The sequence below is a fragment of the Barbus barbus genome (assembly GCF_936440315.1).
Source record: "Barbus barbus genome assembly, chromosome: 3".
NCBI lineage: Eukaryota > Metazoa > Chordata > Actinopteri > Cypriniformes > Cyprinidae > Barbus > Barbus barbus.
Genome location: NC_136731.1, coordinates 5,523,674 through 5,529,673, shown reverse-complemented (window position 1 = coordinate 5,529,673; position 6,000 = coordinate 5,523,674). Strand labels below are relative to the sequence as shown.

The following is a 6,000-nucleotide window of genomic DNA, read 5'->3' as shown; positions in this document are numbered from 1 at the left end:
ACCACTTCAGAAACCACACAAACTGAACATGACGGTCAAGTTTAAAATATTAATATCTGTATCTTTCTTACATATGCCCATCGTTCCACTTAAGAAGACACTGATTCATTAACAGGGGTTGCATGAGTTACTGTCATATTCACTTTGTGTAGTTTTTGAAGTTGAAAGATGATGTTAATCCAAAACAGTCTTTAATAAATCCAAGTCAATACAAACTGAGAGATAAAGACAACCAACGGATAGACATAAACAATACTTAAACTGACCCCTGGTTTCACGGACAAGGCTTAGGCCTAGTCCTAGACTAAAATGTAAGTCTTAGCTGTTTCAACTGAAAGAAACTTGCACTGACTGATCTTAAAATATATCAGTGCCTTTGTTTTGTCTCAAGATGCATACCAGTAATGTTTTTTTTAGTGATGTTAGCCGTGACACTAAAGCTTCGAGGCATGTGTCAAAAAAATGAAACGATTTTCAGCGAAGCTTTGTATCGATGCTTGATTCGTTGTATCAAAATCAAGTGACCGATAACATTCGAAGCTTCTGTGTCTGCATTTCTGAAGAAGCAGTGTCACTGTCATTTACATACATAATCCTACGGTTTCAAAAGCACTACACTGGTCCCAGTTCAAATCACTTTAAGCACTATATACCCTCTCCCAAAGCACCAGTAATTCTCATGAACACTTCTTACGTTGTTCATTAAGCACGAAGCCTCCATAATTAGCCTTGCCCATCTAGGCAACAGTACAATGTTGGTCTGTTGGTCAATGTTGTGTGTGTGTGTGTGTGTGCGCGTGTGTATTTACCATGATTTTTACTTATTTAAAAAAAAATCCACAGCCACAATACAAAATTGTATCTTTGTTTTCAGTTACTAGGAGTATGCAACTAAACAGACTGTTGTCATTTATTTAACATATTCATTAATGAATGTATGTATCCATTCAGTTTTGCCTCTAGGATTAATGCGTTGGTCGGTTGGGAAACATTTTGCAACACAGCGCTTTCCTGCCCTAATCCTGGCTTAGTCTAAGCCCTGTCTGTGAAACCAGGCCTGAACGCGCAAACACATGAACTTAAATACTAATGATAATGATTGGACACACCTGAACAGAATGACAAATCAATCAGTAACCATGACAACTAATTCAACAATGTTGCAAACTGAAAACAAAATCCAAACTGTGTGTGAATGTGATCATGGCAGAGAGAAATACAGCAAACAACTGAGCATTTTTAAAAGCACAATTCATTGCCTTTAGGATGCCAAGCAAATTAAACATAGCTTATGTGCCCCATTTGTACATTACATGATATTATTTCTATTTCTTAATGCATGAGACATGTTCCAACTCTTCACTAGTGTTGGGAATCGAAAATCGATTCCAATTCCAGAATCTGATACTTAAGGTCAGAAATTGGATACTTCTTGTTAAATTAAAAATTCAATTCCAAACATTTGTTGTTAATTTATTTACTCTCAGACCATCCGAGATGTAGGTGACATTTTTCTTGAATAGAACAGAAGATTTTAGCTGAAACTATGGTCCATTGGTGATTCTTAAAATTCAAATCAGTGGTTGCCTATTTTTGAGAATAAATATTATGTGACATGCAGCGTTTGACTGTGTAATTTGGTATTTTAGCTACTTGTTTGGACTTCTGCTCTCCAAATAATTCTCCCACAATTTCAGTAACTCATTGTAAAATTTAACCCTCTGGGGTCTGAGGTAATTTTGGGGCCCTTGAGATGTGTTGACATGCCCTGATATTTGTGCTTATTTCAGCTACTTATAATATACTATTGACTAACATGTATTTTTTTTGTATTCAGCACAAACTATGCTACAATAATATGTGACCAAGGTGGATGTACATGTTTGCATTTGTTAGAAAAAAAATATTATGCGTGGTTAGTAAGTTTTGGGGAAAAAAAGTAGCTGAAATAAGGCATAAAAGCCACACTAAATCGTCCTGAATAAGACTTTTGTGTAATCAGTCTTCTAGGCTAGAATATTTACTTCACAATTATGTGAAAATCATTCAGCTTACTCATTCACAGAAAACAATATATTGATTTAAATGTTTAAAGACATGTTTTGTGATCTAAAGCCAATATGCGAGGGAGTGGTAGTGGGCTTGAATATTAAGTGGTTCTCACCTGAGAGACAAAGGGCCCTCCCCTAAAGCTGCTAATGGCCCATCAGTGTGACTGTGACTGAGGCAGGTAAGACAGAGAGTGTGAGGAGACTGAAAAAATGGGGTTTTTAAATGATTTGTATTTTATTTACAACACAGTATAATCAAAACATACATAATGAAGGTCAAAGACACATTATTGTGCACTGATCTAACCACAGAGATGTGAACAGACTTTGAGTCATTCCTGCAACAGATTATGTTCAACAAGTGAAACAAATACCTGACATTTACTTATTTCCATGGATTCAAGAAGAAAAAAACACAATCAGTAGCCAAGGATCTTGTTTTACCATAGAATATCAGTGTAGTTGACCATCTGATGTTGGTACAGCGCTCTCAGAGGAAAACATCTTGAAGAAAGTCATCAGGATTCATCTGTGGTTCAGGTACCTGATTCAATAAAATACAAACAACCAAAAACATTTGTGAGCATAGACTCATGCATGCTTTGTACTATCGTACACAAAAAAAGACATTTTATATCTGAGAAACGATTTATTATTGTTTAGTACGTTATTAAAATCTATTTTTGAACAGAGTAGGCTATTAATAATAAACGTTGTAAACATACTTAGACTCGTAGCATTCATCATTACAATGTACTCTCATATTACTTTTATTGTTTTATATAGAGCATGAAAACAACAGTTTGGGGAAAAAAAAACAACTATGATTTTGTAGTCATATAGTCTAGTATGCATGATTTTATAGCAGCTGTTATGATTCTGCAGCATAGACTCACGTATGCTGTGAACCACAAAAGGATGTACTTTGTACTATAAAAAATATTTTATATCTGAGAAACTATTTATTATTGTTTAGCACTTTATTTAAATCTATTTTTGAACAGAGAAGACTATTCATAATGAACATGTTGTAAACATACTTAGACTCGTAGCATTCATCATGTTACAATATACTCTCATATTATTGTTTTACATAGGGCATGAAAACATCATTGTGCCGTAAGAAATTTAAATACAATGAATTGTCCATCATATTACAGTTTGGGAGAAAAACAACTAACGTACACTAACCATGTTCCGTACACTTTACGCACTTCAACGCACGCCAACGACCACTCCTCCGTTGTTGAAAGCCAGACAAGCATGTTTGTGTGATCATTCTCTGGGGGAATACCCATTGGACAGTCCACACTTTGATTGATGTCTTTTGGACCAATAGTTTTTGAGAAAAGTGGGGAAAAGTACCTCCCCCGCCCGTGTACGGAAGATGATAAGCGTTAACGGTGTTCCGTACAGGCAACAATGACGTTCCGTACATAGCACATTTCAACGATGAAAATGGACATTTAACGGATCAACTGTGAGGTATTTAGTTATTTTAACTGAATAAAACAACATTTCAATGAATAAGAAAGGTGAGTGCCTTTTTATTTGTTTAAAATTTAAGTTATTTGCTGCTTTAATAAGCTAGAGGACCATGCGAGCTAGGCCATTGTGTTGTGATATTAATTATGTCGGTAACACTTTAGAATACTGATCCGTCATTAATCAATAACTACACAAGAACAAATGAGTAACACAATATTAACAATCTAGTAGCTACTGTTAACTAACAAGAAACTCTGATTAACGAATTAGTAAGTAATAGCACACAGATGACACTAGTAGTTTACTATTAACTAATCAATAACTACTATTTTTTTCGTTCTTCCCAGAGAACTAATGAGAAAGTTTCATAATTCATGCAAAACTAAACAATAAGTAATGCAGGACAAATGACTAGCAGTACATTAACATTTTAACTCCTACTATAAACAAATTCGCAAGACTGTTTACATTATCCGTAGCCTAATAGCAGACTTGTACCCGATGTGCTATTACTATTGACGTGCTATATATTTTACATGCATATGAAACGCATTGTGCACATATCATATGCATGACAAAATGCGTATAATATGCAAACACGTGTATCATGTGAAGACAGTGTGATTCATCAGTCATCCAAATTCCATATACAATGATTTTATTATTTAATGTATACTGCAAATATGCATAAATATATATATATATACACATACATAATATGTGTGTACCAGTTGGTGGGCCAGTGTCCTGCTCAAGGGTCTCACCTCAGTCGTGGTATTGAGGGTGGAACAGAGCGTTGGTCATTCACTCCCTCCCACCAACAATCCCTGCTGGTACCAAGACTCGAACATGGAGCCTTTGGGTTACAAGACCGAATCGAACCATTAGGCCATGACGTGTGTATGTGTGTGTATCTTGAGAATGGTTATAAGATTCTAGAATTACCTTTTCATTAATAACTACTATAAGAATCATGGTAACCCACTATTAATTACTCAAGTGTTACTACATCCTTCTGAAGGAATGACTAATTACTTGGATCAGTATTCTAAAGTGAAGATCATGGTAATCCACTATTAATTACTCAAGTGTTACTACATCCTTCTGAAGGAATTACTAATTACTTGGATCAGTATTCTAAAGTGAAGATCATGGTAATCCACTATTAATTACTCAAGTGTTACTACATCCTTCTGAAGGAATTACTAATTACTTGGATCAGTATTCTAAAGTGAAGATCATGGTAACCCACTATTAATTACTCAAGTGTTACTACATCCTTCTGAAGGAATGACTAATTACTTGGATCAGTATTCTAAAGTGAAGATCATGGTAACCCACTATTAATTACTCAAGTGTTACTACATCCTTCTGAAGGAATGACTAATTACTTGGATCAGTATTCTAAAGTGAAGATCATGGTAATCCACTATTAATTACTCAAGTGTTACTACATCCTTCTGAAGGAATTACTAATTACTTGGATCAGTATTCTAAAGTGAAGATCATGGTAATCCACTATTAATTACTCAAGTGTTACTACATCCTTCTGAAGGAATTACTAATTACTTGGATCAGTATTCTAAAGTGAAGATCATGGTAACCCACTATTAATTACTCAAGTGTTACTACATCCTTCTGAAGGAATGACTAATTACTTGGATCAGTATTCTAAAGTGAAGATCATGGTAACCCACTATTAATTACTCAAGTGTTACTACATCCTTCTGAAGGAATTACTAATTACTTGGATCAGTATTCTAAAGTGAAGATCATGGTAACCCACTATTAATTACTCAAGTGTTACTACATCCTTCTGAAGGAATGACTAATTACTTGGATCAGTATTCTAAAGTGAAGATCATGGTAATCCACTATTAATTACTCAAGTGTTACTACATCCTTCTGAAGGAATTACTAATTACTTGGATCAGTATTCTAAAGTGAAGATCATGGTAATCCACTATTAATTACTCAAGTGTTACTACATCCTTCTGAAGGAATTACTAATTACTTGGATCAGTATTCTAAAGTGAAGATCATGGTAACCCACTATTAATTACTCAAGTGTTACTACATCCTTCTGAAGGAATGACTAATTACTTGGATCAGTATTCTAAAGTGAAGATCATGGTAATCCACTATTAATTACTCAAGTGTTACTACATCCTTCTGAAGGAATTACTAATTACTTGGATCAGTATTCTAAAGTGAAGATCATGGTAACCCACTATTAATTACTCAAGTGTTACTACATCCTTCTGAAGGAATGACTAATTACTTGGATCAGTATTCTAAAGTGAAGATCATGGTAATCCACTATTAATTACTCAAGTGTTACTACATCCTTCTGAAGGAATTACTAATTACTTGGATCAGTATTCTAAAGTGAAGATCATGGTAATCCACTATTAATTACTCAAGTGTTACTACATCCTTCTGAAGGAATGACTAATTACTT

The 6,000-nt window shown here is 34.5% G+C and overlaps 1 protein-coding gene across 1 annotated transcript in view; it reads right to left on the bottom strand.

Annotated features, from left to right (window-relative positions):
- Positions 1–2,272: 2,272 nt before the first annotated feature.
- LOC306854330 (NACHT, LRR and PYD domains-containing protein 12-like) overlaps positions 2,273–6,000 on the bottom strand; it is a 217,474-nt gene continuing 213,746 nt past the window's right edge. Inside the window, exon 14 of the mRNA XM_079392250.1 lies at positions 2,273–2,389. The gene's annotated coding sequence lies outside the window, so the exon portion shown is untranslated. The remainder of the gene's footprint in view (positions 2,390–6,000) is intronic.